This window comes from Dromiciops gliroides, chromosome X (genome assembly GCF_019393635.1).
Source record: "Dromiciops gliroides isolate mDroGli1 chromosome X, mDroGli1.pri, whole genome shotgun sequence".
NCBI lineage: Eukaryota > Metazoa > Chordata > Mammalia > Microbiotheria > Microbiotheriidae > Dromiciops > Dromiciops gliroides.
In genome coordinates, this window is record NC_057867.1 from 38,990,209 (window position 1) to 39,006,765 (window position 16,557).

Consider the following 16,557-nt stretch of genomic DNA (forward strand, 5'->3'; position numbering starts at 1 on the left):
AGAAACCTGAGCCCTCCTCCAACTCCAAGGGCACAGGAAAAGAGGTTCCCCAAGAGGAATTATTCCCTCTTAGAGAAGTTCCCCTAGGCAGGGGAGAAATCGGTTTCGTTAATGCCCCACTTTCCAGCTTGGAAGTGAGATCCTTTAAGGAAGAGATGAGGTGGAAGACCTGGTGAAGTTAGCAGAACAATTAGATCAGTTTCTTGGACCTAATATATATATATATATATATATATATATATATATATATATATATATATATATATATATATATATATATATATATATATATATATATATATATATATATATATATATATATATATATATATATACTTGGTCTGAGTTAATGTCTATTATGAATATCTTATTTTCGGGAGAGGAAAGAGGAATGATAAGGAGGGCTGCCATAGAACAATGGGAGGAAGACAACCCTCCTGGGCTAGGGGTAGTCCAGGCTGAAAGAAAATTCCCTAATCGGGACCCCAGGTGGGATAATGATCTGGAAGATGGGGGCCGTATGCAAGAGCTTAGGAGAATGATTCTGGAGGGAATAAAGAAGGCAGCCCCAAAGGCTCAAAATTTGTCCAAAGCTTTCGAGGTCCAACAGAATAAAGATGAAATCCCATTAACCTTCTTCAGAGACTAAAAGAGGAGTCACTGAAATTCAAGGGGGAAGATAGCAGGATTGTAAATTACTCAGAATTTGAATTAAGCCACTGGAATGTGGATTCCCTGCTAGCCATTCACAGCCTTAGGTAAGCATTGAGCTGCTGACCACAAGAGAAGAAGTGAGTGTGATTCATTAATTTCAAGTTTGTTCTTAGGGAACACCTGAATGTTGTAATGGGCAGATTAATGAAGAGAATCCCCTAGGTCAATCTTAAAAAGAAATATATAGGGTTTTTGGTGAAATATTGGCTAAACTGCCACTTTGCTAGTTTCAGATGGTTTAAACTGTGTTGAGAAGGTATGAGGAAGTTTGATTTTGTTTTAAGTTAGAAGGAGGAATGAATGGTTAGTGTCATGGGGAAAATAGGGTAGGGGGTTTGGGAAAGGGAAAGGGGCTTGGGGTAAGGGAAAGGGGGTAGGGGTTTGGGGTCCTTAGGAATTCCTCTTTAAAGAATTATACCCTCTTGCACACAAAAGCAATTAGAATAAGATGGTAGTTTATTTAGAGGAAGGGGAAGGGAAGGGAAACCACGAAAGAAATCCTTGGACTTCTCATGGGGAGAAAGGCATGGCACAGAGAGTGGCTCTGAGATACCAATCTCCTCGAGCAGGAGACAGGCAGATACTTTTATAGAGGACTGATGGGGGTGATCAGTTGACTGTGGAAAGTTCCTTTAGTGAGGGAGGACCATCCCCCACTGGTGGTGGGCTGGAGGAGTTGGGTGAGGGGTGGCTATGGATCTCTCAAGTCATCTCTCTCCTCAGGACACAAAGTCAGCAGCCACACCCAAACCTATCTCCCCAGGGGTGAGGGAGACTAGAATGAAGGGTGGGGGTCCCGGAGCTAGCTCAGACCGATCTGGCTCCACTTATCTCTTTAGGTATGTCTGTCTTTTGGTTTAGCTTCTCAAGGAGAAGGTTCCTTGATGTGCCCCCAGAGAACTTCCGGGGTGCTCTGGGCCCATAACATTCCCCACTTCTCTATATATAAGGAAAAGGGACGATGATTCTTCTGAAACTGCTTCGTGCTGAGCAGGGTTGACGAAATCACAGCGTGGGGGAGGGGGAGGGGGAGGGGAGAAGTGGAGAAGGCCTGGTCCAGAGTGTGAGGTCCAGAGGGTGGGAGGAGACACATAGGCACTGTGGGTATCTGCCATGAATCTCTGAGCCTAGATAGAACAGACTTAAACAAAGATTTAAAAAGAAACCAGGACAAAAAAATGAAAAAGGGTTTATCAGATAAGGAGTAAACAGGGTGGCCACTTTTTTCCCAGTGGAAGCTGGAAAGGCTGAATGCAAGACAGGAGAGTTAAGTGCCTTAGGAGAGTTAAGTAATCAGATCCAAGCTTAGTTCTGTGAAAGGCAGTGTCTGTCTGCATTTTAGGGTCCTTTCCCTGATCCTCACAACTTTGTGCCTTGATTGAATGGTAGGACCTGAATTAGAGAGAGTAAGACAGAGGTCGCCCCTGAATCATCCCTAGACTTGCCTCCTATCTCCAGCTTGGCCATGGGCTTGGCCCTGGAGATGTCAGTGACAAGGGCCTGGCCAGGAGACCGAACTGCAGAGAGCTGGGTTTTCACTAGGCCAACCTCTTGGGGGCTGCACTGGGGACAAGGAGGTAGGGGAGGTGGCCTCACCTTCGAGAAGTGTCCCCTACTCCTGTGTCCCAGTTTACTGCAGCTGCCAGAATCTTGGCCACCCAGAGATCTACTGGTAGCAGATATGATGGCTGCGGCTATTAGCGAGGCTTGGTCTATGGAGCGGGCACAAGCCATCTTTTCTCTCTTTGGCTACTGCAAAGTCCCTGTTATTAAAAATCTTAAAAGCAATATCAAGGAGTTGTGAGGATGGGGTCTGGGGACCCCAGTCTAACTTCTGGAGTTCTCTCCTAATGTCAGGAACAGATTGGCTGATAAAATGAATATCGAGGACAGTTATTCCTATATCTCTTCCTGGATCTAGGTTGGTATATTTCTTCAGAGAGTCCACGAGGTGACTCATGAAAAGAGCTGGGTTTTTGTCTGGCCCCAGTGGGATCTCCTTCACCTTCTCATAACTGACTTGTTTCTTAACCTCCCTTCTCATTCCCTCAACCAGACAGGTGACCATGTAGTTTCTACAAGCCCTGTCTTCTCTATCATGATAGTCCCATTTTGGGTCAACAGCTGGAACAGCTGTAGTTCCAGGAACCCCAGCCCAATTTCCAACCTGTGAGTATTCCTCACCCACTTGTACTGCCAGGTCCCAAATCTGTTTTTTCTCATCGGGGGTACAACAGCTGGCAAGAATAATATGCAAATCAGTCCAGGAAAGGTCAAACTGTACTGTCACAGACTTAAAGCCATCTATGAACTTTGTGGGGTTCTCTGAGTAACACCCCAATGTTTCTTTAATCTGAGATAAACTGCTCATGGAAAAAGGAACATGCATTAATGTTGTACCCTTCCCTGTGTGAAATTCCCTTAATGGAAGCAGGGTAGCCATGGAAGATGCTGGCAGGGACCTGGGTGAAGCCGGTGGGGGAGGAGATGAGGAGGGTAATGGAATAGGTGGCTTGGGTGGAAGAGCCTGGTTAATCTGTGAGGTGGGTGGGGGAGGGGTATCAGTCTCTGGCTGTGGGTTGGAGGGGGAGGGGTATCAGTCTCTGGCTGTGGGTTGGGTGGGGAGGGGTATCAGTCTCTAGCTGTGGGTTGGGTGGGGAGGGGTATCAGTCTCTGGCTGTGGGTTGGGTGGGGAGGGGTACCAGTCTCTGGCTGTGGGTTGGGTGGGGAGGGGTACCAGTCTCTGGCAGTGGGTTGGGTGGGGAGGGAGGAGTACCAGTCTCTGGCAGTGGGGTTGGGGGGGAGGGCTACCAGTCTCTGGCTGTCGGTTAGGGAGGGAGGGAGGGAGGGGTATCAGTCTCTGGCTGTGGGTTGGGTGGGAAGGGGTGGTAAGGGCTAAAATTCTAACTGAACTGTCTAAAATATCTAATGAGTGGTCGCCAATAAATTATAAGCTTAAGCAAGAGTTAGACTTTTAAGCATTTATTAAGGAGAATAAGAATTTGTAAGGAGAGAGAAAGGCCTACATTCATCTATCTATTAAAGGGAGAGCACGGTTCTAGCTCCACTCCCCAACAGAGTCCCCAGGAAAAAGAGTGAGACCGAGCCCCAGTCTCTTCCTTCCTCCTCCCACTAGCCTGCGTCACTTCCTGACACCAAAGAAAAGACTCCTGGCCTTGCCCTCAAAGACCTTCCCTTCATGGGTGGAACTCTTCTACAGTAAGTCTCCAGCAGGTGGCATCATTCCAGTTGTTACAGGGGTACCAGTCTCTGGCTGTGGGGTGGGTGGGAGGCGTACCAGTCTCTGGCTGTGGGTTGGGTGGGGAGGGGTACCAGTCTCTGGCTGTGGGTTGGGTGGGGAGGGGTACCAGTCTCTGGCTGTGGGTTGGGTGGGGAGGGAGGAGTACCAGTCTCTGGCTGTGGGTTGGGTGGGGAGGGAGGGGTATCAGTCTCTGGCTGTGGGTTGGGTGGGAAGGGGTGGTAAGGGCTAAAATTCTAACTAAACTGTCTAAAATATCTAATGAGTGGTCGCCAATAAATTATAAGCTTAAGCAAGAGTTAGACTTTTAAGCATTTATTAAGGAGAATAAGAATTTGTAAGGAGAGAGAAAGGCCTACATTCATCTATGTATTAAAGGGAGAGCACGGTTCTAGCTCCATTCCCCACCAGAGTCCCCAGGAAAAAGAGTGAGACCGAGCCCCAGTCTCTTCCTTCCTCCTCCCACTAGCCCGCGTCACTTCCTGAAGCCAAAGAAAAGACTCCTGGCCTTGCCCTCAAAGACCTTCCCTTCATGGGTAGAACTCTTCTACAGTAAGTCTCCAGCAGGTGGCATCATTCCAGTCGTTACAGGGGTACCAGTCTCTGGCTGTGGGGTGAGTGGGAGGCGTACCAGTCTCTGGCTGTGGGTTGGGTGGGGAGGGGTACCAGTCTCTGGCTGTGGGTTGGGTGGGGAGGGAGGGGTACCAGTCTCTGGCTGTGGGTTGGGTGGGGAGGGAGGAGTACCAGTCTCTGGTTTTGGGGTGGGGAGGGAGGAGTACCAGTCTCTGGCTGTGGGGTTGGGGGGGAGGGATACCAGTCTCTGGCTGTGGGTTGGGGAGGGAGGGGTACCAGTCTCTGGCTGTGGGTTGGGTGGGGAGGGGTACCAGTCTCTGGCTGTGGGTTAGGGAGGGAGGGGTATCAGTCTCTGACTGTGGGTTGGGTGGGAAGGGGTGTTAAGGGCTAAAATTCTAACTGAACTGTCTAAAATATCTAATGAGTGGTTGCCAATAAATTATAAGCTTAAGCAAGAGTTAGACTTTTAAGCATTTATTAAGGAGAATAAGAATTTGGTAAGGAGAGAGAAAGGCCTACATTCATCTATCTATTAAAAGGAGAGCACGGTTCTAGCTCCCCTCTCCACCAGAGTCCCCAGGAAAAAGAGTAAGACTGAGCCCGAGTCTCTTCCTTCCTCCTCCCACTAGCCTGCCTCACTTCCTGACACCAAAGAAAAGATTCCTGGCCTTGCCCTCCAAGACCTTCCCTTCATGGGTGGAACTCTTCTACAGTAATTCTCCAGCAGGTGGCATCATTCCAGTCGTTACAGGGGTACCAGTCTCTGGCTGTGGGTTGGGTGGGGAGGGGTACCAGTCTCTGGCTGTGGGTTGGGTGGGGAGGGAGGAGTACCAGTCTCTGGCTGTGGGGTTGGGGGGGAGGGGTACCAGTCTCTGGCTGTGGGGTGGGGAGGGAGGGGTATCAATCTCTGGTTGTGGGTTGGGTGGGAAGGGGTGGTAAAGGCTAAAATTCTAACTAAACTGTCTAAAATATCTAATGAGTGGTCACCAATAAATTATAAGCTTAAGCAAGAGTTAGACTTTTAAGCATTTATTAAGGAGAATAAGAATTTGGTAAGGAGAGAGAAAGGCCTACATTCATCTATGTATTAAAGGGAGAGCACAGTTCTAGCTCCATTCCCCACCAGAGTCCCCAGGAAAAAGAGTGAGACCGAGCCCCAGTCTCTTCCTTCCTCCTCCCACTAGCCCGCGTCACTTCCTGAAGCCAAAGAAAAGACTCCTGGCCTTGCCCTCAAAGACCTTCCCTTCATGGGTGGAACTCTTCTACAGTAAGACTCCAGCAGGTGGCGTCATTCCAATCGTTACAGGGGTACCAGTCTCTGGCTGTGGGGTGGGGAGGGAGGGGTACCAGTCTCCTTCCACTACCAGCTTGAAGCAGTTACAGAAGAGGAGATCTTCGCCCTCTTTTCGCTTCAATATTGGAAGTAGTGGGGAAGTGCAGTGGTAGCCTGGTAGGCCTGAGTCCAGTTGGTCATGCTCTGTCCTGGAAGGGGTCAGTTAGAGCTGACTCTTTCACTGGAAAAGAGTTGAGAAACAGTTGTATTAGCTGTGTGACCGTGGGCCGGTCACTTGACCCCAATTGCCCCACTAAAAAAAAAAAATGCTTTAGGGGCAGCTAGGTGGCCCAGTGGAAAGAGCAAAGGCCCTGGATTCAGGACTACCTGAGTTCAAATCTGACCTCACACACTTAACACTTACTAGCCGTGTGACCCTAGGCAAGTCACTTAACCCCAATTGCCTCACTTAAAAAAGAAAAAAATTTGTTTTGTAAGAGGTTTTAATAGGGACATCTGAGGAGTCACTACAAGGTACCAGTTAGAGATTACTCTTTCATGGGAAAAGAGTTGAGAAACAGTTGTATTTGCTATTAAAATTTGTTTTCTAAGAGGTTTAAATAGGGACATCTGAGGAGTCACTACAAGGTACCAGTTAGAGGTTACTCAATCATTGGAAAAGAGTTGAGAAACAGTTATATTAGCTGTGTGACCGTGGGCCGGTCACTTGACCCCAATTGCCTCACTAAAAAAAAAAAAATTGTTTTAGGGGCAGCTAGGTGGCCCAGTGGATAGAGCAAAGGCCCTGGATTCAGGACTACCTGAGTTCAAATCTGACCTCACACACTTAACACTTACTACCTGTGTGACCCTAGGCAAGTCACTTAACCCCAACTGCCTCACTTAAAAAAAAAAATTGTTTTGTAAGAGGTTTTAATAGCGACATCTAAGGAGTCACTACAAGGTACCAGTTAGAGCTTACTCTTTCATTGGAAAAGAGTTGAGAAACAGTTGTATTTGCTATTAAAATTTGTTTTGTAAGAGGTTTTAATAGGGACATCTGAGGAGTCACTACAAGGTGCCCCCCGGGACAAGACATCTTCTAGACTGCCCCACAAAAACGTCTTCCAGAAACCAGATAACTACACGGGACATGTGAGTTCCAAGATGAAATTGCTAATTGAATGGACACTGGGAACACATCACGGAAATTACAAAGAGGCTTAGCCATGTTTATTGTTATAATCTTGGTAGTTATTAACATCAGTTCCTTGTGTTATATCTGGGGGTTTTTGCCAAAAAATGATGAAGATAGAATTTTTCAAGGAAGAAAACCAGTCTTGAGAGGACACTATTGGATTTGTGCTTACCAGTCTCTGGTTGTGGGTTGGGTGGGGAGGGGTACCAGTCTCTGGCTGTGGGGTGGGGAGGGAGGGCTACCAGTCTCTGGCTGTGGCGGGGGGAGGGAGGGGTACCAGTCTCCTTCCACTACCAGCTCTACGCCCATATTCAGCTTGAAGCAGTTACAGAAGAAGAGACCTTCGCCCTCTTTTCCCTTCAATATTGGAAGTAGTGGGGAAGTGCAGTGGTAGCCTGGTAGGCCTGAGTCCAGTTGGTCATGCTCTGTCCTGGAAGGGGTCAGTTAGAGATTACTCTTTCATTGGAAAAGAGTTGAGAAACAGTTCTATTTGCTATTAAAATTGGTTTTAGGGGGGGCAGCTAGGTGGCACAGTGGATAGAGTACTGGCCCTGGAGTTGGAAGTACCTTAGTTCAAATCCGGCCTCAGACACTTAACACCAACTAGCTGTGTGACCGTGGGCGGGTCACTTGACCCCAATTGCCTCACTAAAAAAAAAAAAATTGGTTTTAGGGGCAACTAGATGGCCCAGTGGACAGAGGAAAGGCCCTGGATTCAGGACTACCTGAGTTCAAATGTGACCTCACACACTTAACACTTACTAGCCATGTGACCCTAGGCAAGTCACTTAACCCCAATTGCCTCACTTAAAAAAAAAATTTGTTTTGTAAGAGATTTTAATAGGGACATCTGAGGAATCCCTACAAGGTACCAGTTAGAGATTACTCTTTCATTGGAAAAGAGTTGAGAAACAGTTGTATTTGCTATTAAAATTTGTTTTGTAAGAGGTTTTAATAGGGACATCTGAGGAGTCCCTATAAGGTACCAGTTAGAGATTACTCTTTCATTGGAAAAGAGTTGAGAAACAGTTGTATTTGCTATTAAAATTTGTTTTGTAAGAGGTTTTAATAGGGACATCTGAGGAGTCCCTACAAGGTACCAGTTAGAGCTTACTCTTTCATTGGAAAAGAGTTGAGAAACAGTTGTATTAGCTGTGTGACTGTGGGCCGGTCACTTGACCCCAATTGCCTCACTAAAAAAAAAAAAAAAAATTGTTTTAGGGGCAACTAGATGGCCCCGTGGATAGAGCAAAGGCCCTGGATTCAGGACTACCTGAGTTCAAATCTGACCTCACACACTTAACACTTACTAGCCGTGTGACCCTAAGCAAGTCACTTAACCCCAATTGCCTCCCTTAAAAAAAAAAAATTGTTTTGTAAGAGGTTTTAATAGGGACATCTGAGGAGTCCCTACAAGGTACCAGTTAGAGCTTACTCTTTCATTGGAAAAGAGTTGAGAAACAGTTGTATTAGCTGTGTGACTGTGGGCCAGTCAGTTGACCCCAATTGCCTCACTAAAAAAAAAAAAAAAAAAAAAAAAAAATTGTTTTAGGGGCAACTAGATGGCCCAGTGGATAGAGCAAAGGCCCTGTTTTCAGGACTACCTGAGTTCAAATCTGACCTCACACACTTAACACTTACTAGCAGTGTGACCCTAGGCAAGTCACTTAACCCCAATTGCCTCACTTAAAAAAAAAATTGTTTTGTAAGAGGTTTTAATAGGGACATCTGAGGAGTCCCTACAAGGTACCAGTTAGAGCTTACTCTTTCATTGGAAAAGAGTTGAGAAACAGTTGCATTTGCTATTAAAATTTGTTTTGTAAGAGGTTTTAATAGGGACATCTGAGGAGTCCCTACAAGGTACCAGTTAGAGCTTACTCTTTCATTGGAAAAGAGTTGAGAAACAGTTGTATTAGCTGTGTGACTGTGGGCCGGTCACTTGACCCCAATTGCCTCAATAAAAAAAAAAATTGTTTTAGGGGCAACTAGATGGCCCCGTGGATAGAGCAAAGGCCCTGGATTCAGGACTACCTGAGTTCAAATCTGACCTCACACACTTAACACTTACTAGCCGTGTGACCCTAAGCAAGTCACTTAACCCCAATTGCCTCACTTAAAAAAAAAATTTTGTTTTGTAAGAGGTTTTAATAGGGACATCTGAGGAGTCCCTACAAGGTACCAGTTAGAGATTACTCTTTCATTGGAAAAGAGTTGAGAAACAGTTGTATTTGCTATTAAAATTTGTTTTGTAAGAGGTTTTAATAGGGACATCTGAGGAGTCCCTACAAGGTACCAGTTAGAGATTACTCTTTCATTGGAAAAGAGTTGAGAAACAGTTGTATTTGCTATTAAAATTTGTTTTGTAAGAGGTTTTAATAGGGACATCTGAGGGGTCCCTACAAGGTACCAGTTAGAGCTTACTCTTTCATTGGAAAAGAGTTGAGAAACAGTTGTATTTGCTATTAAAATTTGTTTTGTAAGAGGTTTTAATAGGGACATCTGAGGAGTCCCTACAAGGTACCAGTTAGAGCTTACTCTTTCATTGGAAAAGAGTTGAGAAACAGTTGTATTAGCTGTGTGACTGTGGGCCGGTCACTCGACCCCAATTGCCTCACTAAAAAAAAAAAAAAAAAAAAAAAATTGTTTTAGGGGCAACTAGATGGCCCAGTGGATAGAGCAAAGGCCCTGGATTCAGGACTACCTGAGTTCAAATCTGACCTCACACACTTAACACTAGCCGTGTGACCCTAAGCAAGTCACTTAACCCCAATTGCCTCACTTAAAAAAAAAAATTTGTTTTGTAAGAGGTTTTAATAGGGACATCTGAGGAGTCCCTACAAGGTACCAGTTAGAGCTTACTCTTTCATTGGAAAAGAGTTGAGAAACAGTTGTATTTGCTATTAAAATTTGTTTTGTAAGAGGTTTTAATAGGGACATCTGAGGAGTCCCTACAAGGTACCAGTTAGAGCTTACTCTTTCATTGGAAAAGAGTTGAGAAACAGTTGTATTTGCTATTAAAATTTGTTTTGTAAGAGGTTTTAATAGGGACATCTGAGGAGTCCCTACAAGGTACCAGTTAGAGCTTACTCTTTCATTGGAAAAGAGTTGAGAAACAGTTGTATTTGCTATTAAAATTTGTTTTGTAAGAGGTTTTAATAGGGACATCTGAGGAGTCCCTACAAGGTACCAGTTAGAGCTTACTCTTTCATTGGAAAAGAGTTGAGAAACAGTTGTATTAGCTGTGTGACTGTGGGCCGGTCACTTGACCCCAATTGCCTCACTAAAAAAAAAAAAAAAAAAAAAAATTGTTTTAGGGGCAACTAGATGGCCCAGTGGATAGAGCAAAGGCCCTGGATTCAGGACTACCTGAGTTCAAATCTGACCTCACACACTTAACACTTACTAGCCGTGTGACCCTAAGCAAGTCACTTAACCCCAATTGCCTCACTTAAAAAAAAAAATTTGTTTTGTAAGAGGTTTTAATAGGGACATCTGAGGAGTCCCTACAAGGTACCAGTTAGAGATTACTCTTTCATTGGAAAAGAGTTGAGAAACAGTTGTATTTGCTATTAAAATTTGTTTTGTAAGAGGTTTTAATAGGGACATCTGAGGAGTCCCTACAAGGTACCAGTTAGAGATTACTCTTTCATTGGAAAAGAGTTGAGAAACAGTTGTATTTGCTATTAAAATTTGTTTTGTAAGAGGTTTTAATAGGGACATCTGAGGAGTCCCTACAAGGTACCAGTTAGAGCTTACTCTTTCATTGGAAAAGAGTTGAGAAACAGTTGTATTAGCTGTGTGACTGTGGGCCGGTCACTTGACCCCAATTGCCTCACTAAAAAAAAAAAAAAAAAAAAAAAAAAAAAAAAAAAAAAAAAAATTGTTTTAGGGGCAACTAGATGGCCCCGTGGATAGAGCAAAGGCCCTGGATTCAGGACTACCTGAGTTCAAATCTGACCTCACACACTTAACACTTACTAGCCGTGTGACCCTAAGCAAGTCACTTAACCCCAATTGCCTCACTTAAAAAAAAAAATTTGTTTTGTAAGAGGTTTTAATAGGGACATCTGAGGAGTCCCTACAAGGTACCAGTTAGAGATTACTCTTTCATTGGAAAAGAGTTGAGAAACAGTTGTATTTGCTATTAAAATTTGTTTTGTAAGAGGTTTTAATAGGGACATCTGAGGAGTCCCTACAAGGTACCAGTTAGAGATTACTCTTTCATTGGAAAAGAGTTGAGAAACAGTTGTATTTGCTATTAAAATTTGTTTTGTAAGAGGTTTTAATAGGGACATCTGAGGGGTCCCTACAAGGTACCAGTTAGAGCTTACTCTTTCATTGGAAAAGAGTTGAGAAACAGTTGTATTTGCTATTAAAATTTGTTTTGTAAGAGGTTTTAATAGGGACATCTGAGGAGTCCCTACAAGGTACCAGTTAGAGCTTACTCTTTCATTGGAAAAGAGTTGAGAAACAGTTGTATTAGCTGTGTGACTGTGGGCCGGTCACTCGACCCCAATTGCCTCACTAAAAAAAAAAAAAAAAAAAAAAAAAAATTGTTGTAGGGGCAACTAGATGGCCCAGTGGATAGAGCAAAGGCCCTGGATTCAGGACTACCTGAGTTCAAATCTGACCTCACACACTTAACACTTACTAGCCGTGTGACCCTAAGCAAGTCACTTAACCCCAATTGCCTCACTTAAAAAAAAAATTTGTTTTGTAAGAGGTTTTAATAGGGACATCTGAGGAGTCCCTACAAGGTACCAGTTAGAGATTACTCTTTCATTGGAAAAGAGTTGAGAAACAGTTGTATTTGCTATTAAAATTTGTTTTGTAAGAGGTTTTAATAGGGACATCTGAGGAGTCCCTACAAGGTACCAGTTAGAGCTTACTCTTTCATTGGAAAAGAGTTGAGAAACAGTTGTATTAGCTGTGTGACTGTGGGCCGGTCACTTGACCCCAATTGCCTCACTAAAAAAAAAAAAAAAAAAAAAAAAAAAAAAAAAATTGTTTTAGGGGCAACTAGATGGCCCCGTGGATAGAGCAAAGGCCCTGGATTCAGGACTACCTGAGTTCAAATCTGACCTCACACACTTAACACTTACTAGCCGTGTGACCCTAAGCAAGTCACTTAACCCCAATTGCCTCACTTAAAAAAAAAATTTTTTTTGTAAGAGGTTTTAATAGGGACATCTGAGGAGTCCCTACAAGGTACCAGTTAGAGATTACTCTTTCATTGGAAAAGAGTTGAGAAACAGTTGTATTTGCTATTAAAATTTGTTTTGTAAGAGGTTTTAATAGGGACATCTGAGGAGTCCCTATAAGGTACCAGTTAGAGATTACTCTTTCATTGGAAAAGAGTTGAGAAACAGTTGTATTTGCTATTAAAATTTGTTTTGTAAGAGGTTTTAATAGGGACATCTGAGGAGTCCCTACAAGGTACCAGTTAGAGATTACTCTTTCATTGGAAAAGAGTTGAGAAACAGTTGTATTTGCTATTAAAATTTGTTTTGTAAGAGGTTTTAATAGGGACATCTGAGGAGTCACTACAAGGTGCCCCCGGGAGAAGACATCTTCTAGACTGCCCCACAAAAAGGACTTCCAGAAACCAGATAACTACACGGGACATGTGAGATCCAAGATGAAATTGCTAATTGGATGGACACTGGGAACACATCACTGAAATTACAAAGAGTCTTAGCCATGTTTATTGTTATAATCTTGGTAGTTATTGACATCAGTTCCTTGTGTTATATCTGGGCGTTGTTGCCAAAAAATGATGAAGATAGAATTTTTCAAGGAATAAATCCAGTCTTGAGAGGACACTATTGGATTTGTGCTTATTAGTCTCTGTCTGTGGGTTGGGTGGGGAGGGTTACCAGTCTCTGGCTGTGGATTGGGTGGGGAGGGGTACCAGTCTCTGGCTATGGGGAGGGGAGGAGTAGACAGAATTACTGCAGGGTCATGTCGGGGTCACCAAAATTGTCAGGAAAATTTCTAAGTCTGACAGAGGAACAGAAACAACAAAGTCTCCAAGCCATAGAAAATAGGTTGAGAGAAGGCCTCATCTCATAATAAAGCTGGCCTCCGGTAGGGTTGAACCTGCTGAAAGACCCTGAGTTACAAAATCAACGGGTTTTTATACCCCCTTCCAGAGCTTGAATGCTTCTCTACAATTGTAATTTAAAAGTATCTAAAATTAAAGCATCATCTTAGGAAATAGAGGAACTGCCTTCGTGACAAATGTCAGCATTTTCCATTACTCATATCAGCCTTCTTGTGGCAACAGGGTCATAAGCTGCATGACCCCTTCCAATCAAGTACATCACTAGTGAGCTGCATGACCTCCTTGAGTCAAGAGTAACGTTTGTGGTTTCTAAAATATAGTATTGCTGACTATTGTATCTCGTGATATTACTTAAAGCTTGACATTGGAAAGTATCATCTTACATTATTAAGTAGTAAGAAAAGAGACTTAATCTACTAATACAATTAAAATAAGATATCTCAATATAATAAATCACAAAATTTCAATTAATATGCTGATTATTATCATAATTAAATCACATAACTATATTAAATCTCATAACTAAGGGGTGGGGAAAATTTCACTCACACTTGTCACCATAGAAATTTTCTAGGATCAGCATTTTTTCTGTTTGTTCATTTTTCCCATCCTATTTCTTGACTTTTGACTCTTTGTTAAAGTGGGGCAGTGCTTCCAGGGTGGAGAGTGCACTGTCCCAAGCTTCAGGGGTTTTGTACAGCTGTTTGCAGAGATATTTCTAGGTATTTGTAAATTTTTAGTTCTTCTGAGGTGGTATGATTTAAGGAGAGGTATGTTTACTACTCTCCTGGTCTGTGCTCTGGGCTGTAAGCAACCACCAGCCTGCTTTTCAACCCTGAAACTATGAACAGAGTCCCACTCTACTGTGGCCACAAGCTCCAGTGTGCTTGTGTTCCTCCCTGGCCTGGGACCTCCACCCAAGACTGTGACCTGGATCTGAGTATGATCAAAACAACAGGGTTCTGCCTCAGTGCTACTAAAGAGATCCCTGTAATGTCCTTTTGGCCAATTGTTTGACACCCCCCTTACTGTCTGTGGGATGAGTTCTAGAAGCAGTTGCTGATGCTGCTGATTCAGGGGCTTCTGAGGCCTGATCCTGGTTGGCTGGTACTGGGGCTGGCTCTCCACTGGTGCAGCCTGCACTGGACTGCACTCCACTCTCACCCTGGTACAACAGACCTTTCCTACCCACCTTCTAAGTTTTCTTTGGCTGGAAAATTATTTCACCCTGTCTTTTTGTGGGTTCTGCTGCTCCAGGAATTGTCTTATGGCATTATTTGAAGGTATTTAGAGGGGTCTTGGGGAGAGCTCAGGCAAGTCACTGCCTTTCTTCTGCCATCTTGGCTCTGCCCCTTAAGTTTTCCTTTAAGGAGTGGCCATAAGTGCTTATTTTCTTCCTTCCCCCTTGAAATGAAGTGGTGAAAATCAATGAGTTCTAGGGAATCCACTGAGATTTGCATTGATGATAATATTCATCTCATTGAAAACAGTTAATGACCACCTCTTATTTGGTTCCAGCAATAGCCACCCAATAGCTTTCTGAGGAGGGAAGATAGACAGATGGACAACATTAGAGTAGATAGAGAAAAAGGATTGATTGGAATGGAAGTATCAATAGGTGTCTCCAGAGCAAGGTGGAACAGTTGGTAGAGAGAGACAGATATAGAGAGACACTGAGAGGAAAGAAAACACAAATAGAGGGGGAGAGACAGAAGCAAAATCAATTCTAGGAAATTGGTTCAGGTGTGAGAGCAGTGGCTAAGGGAGTGGGAGGTTCATGTCAGTGCTGGGGGACTAAGTAAGAGAGACAGGAAGAGGAAACACAACTTCAGAAGTAGGGTGGAGAAGGCAGCAGTGGATAGAGCACTGGCCCTGCAGTTGGGAGGATCTGAGTTCAAATCTCACCTCAGACACTTACTAGCTGTGTGACTCCGGGCAAGTCACTTAACCCAATTGCTTTAAAAACAAACATCCAGGGCCATCTCCATTTGTTCTGATGTGTATCTTGCCACTGGACCCAGATGGCTCTGGGGGAGAGAGTGAGGTTAGTGACTTTGCACAGCTCTCCCTCACTTCAGTCCAATTCACTGCGAGTCATGACATTACCTCCCGGTGTCATGGGGCTCTTTGAGAACGAAGAACAAACAACAACAAGGAGGAGGCTGATGAATAACTCATTGAAAAGGCCACTGTTGTTAACATTAAACCTCAGGCTGAATCCCTTCTCAAGTAATGGAAAAAGTGTGTTCACCTGGTCAAGTCAGTTAATCAGCCTCAACCAGTCTTTTCTCTTCTATTGGTTGTGGTGTCCTTTTTTCTTGTAATACCATTGCTGGGCTATGGTCCTATGAAGGACAGAGAGAAATGAGAACCCTTGGGACAGAGGAAAGACAACAGAGAAAGGCAGAAGGAATACAAGGCAGTGGACAGGGTAAAGACAGATGCGGAAGGGAGAACTGAGGAAGGTTCCTGGGGTGAAGAGAGCATGCTAGCTTTCATAGATTAAGACTGTATCAGAAGTGTTCTGTTTTCAAATTCTCCATCAAATATTTACTAGTTAGAAAATGCTGAGCAAGTGAATCAAACTGTCTAATCTTCAGCATGTAGAGTTCTAAAAATCAGTTGGATTCAGTGCCTAAGATTCCATCCACCTCCAAATCATTGACAAAATTGGTGAGAAAGAGTGAATAAGATTGAGACAGAGACAGAGACAGAGACAATAGGACAATAGGATAGAGGGTAAAATGGAAAAAGGGAAAGATGGAGATGGAGAGAAGAAAGAAAATGAGAAGGATACAAGGAGAGAGATACAGATAGACAGATAGAGATGGAAACAGGGAGAAGAAGAGAGAATGAGAGGAGAGAGATGGAGGAGAGAGGGTTACAAGGAGAGAGAGACATAGAGACATTCAGATAGAGAAACAGAGAATGAGAGGGAGAGAGACAAAGAGAAATAGAGTGAGGAGAAAGAGAAGAGGGATGCAAGGAGAGACACACAGAAACAGAGACAGCTAGACAGAGACAGACAGAGACAGAGTAGAACAGGAGATAGAAAGAAAGCAAAAAAGAGTTTGAAAGACAAAGAAAAACTTAGAGAAAATCTGTGTGGTTTTTTTTGAGAGAGAGAGAGAGAAAGACCCCGGGCAAGGATTGAAGAGACCATTTTTCAGGAACATGACACACAAGTTTTAAAGGCCACAAAATAGTGAGAGATAGAGGGAAGGGAAGCACCTAGGTAACTTAATGGATAGAGTCTTGAGGCTATATCAATAAGCCCTGCTCTCTGTCATGCTTGGCAAGTCAGTTAACCTCTGTCTACCTAAGTTTTCTCAGCCCTAAAATAGGAATCTTAATAGTACCTACACCTGAATGTCATTCTGAGATCAAATATTAGTTATATTTTTAACTTGGGTGGCACAGTCCCTGGAACATAGTAAATACTTAATAAATGCTTATTTTCTTCCTTCACTCTTGAA

At 43.7% G+C, this 16,557-nt stretch overlaps 4 long non-coding RNA genes across 6 annotated transcripts; all 4 read left to right on the forward strand.

Moving 5' to 3' along the window:
- Positions 1-6,618: 6,618 nt before the first annotated feature.
- Positions 6,619-8,182, forward strand: LOC122733473. Its single transcript, XR_006353875.1, has 2 exons — positions 6,619-6,897; positions 7,886-8,182. It is a non-coding gene; the product is annotated as an uncharacterized LOC122733473 (long non-coding RNA).
- Positions 8,183-8,651: 469 nt separating this feature from the next.
- On the forward strand, positions 8,652-8,974 carry LOC122733476. Its single transcript, XR_006353877.1, has 2 exons — positions 8,652-8,729; positions 8,844-8,974. It is a non-coding gene; the product is annotated as an uncharacterized LOC122733476 (long non-coding RNA).
- Positions 8,975-9,152: 178 nt separating this feature from the next.
- On the forward strand, positions 9,153-11,985 carry LOC122733470. 3 transcript variants are annotated; one of them, XR_006353868.1, is made up of 5 exons: positions 9,153-9,500; positions 9,825-10,052; positions 10,494-10,721; positions 11,069-11,410; positions 11,741-11,985. It is a non-coding gene; the product is annotated as an uncharacterized LOC122733470 (long non-coding RNA). The 3 variants fall into 3 exon arrangements; XR_006353869.1 differs by having other exon boundaries at positions 11,069-11,296; XR_006353870.1 differs by having other exon boundaries at positions 9,153-9,386.
- A 149-nt stretch (positions 11,986-12,134) lies between these two features.
- LOC122733474 lies at positions 12,135-12,837 on the forward strand. The gene is made up of 2 exons (XR_006353876.1): positions 12,135-12,191; positions 12,420-12,837. It is a non-coding gene; the product is annotated as an uncharacterized LOC122733474 (long non-coding RNA).
- The last annotated feature ends 3,720 nt before the right edge of the window (positions 12,838-16,557 follow it).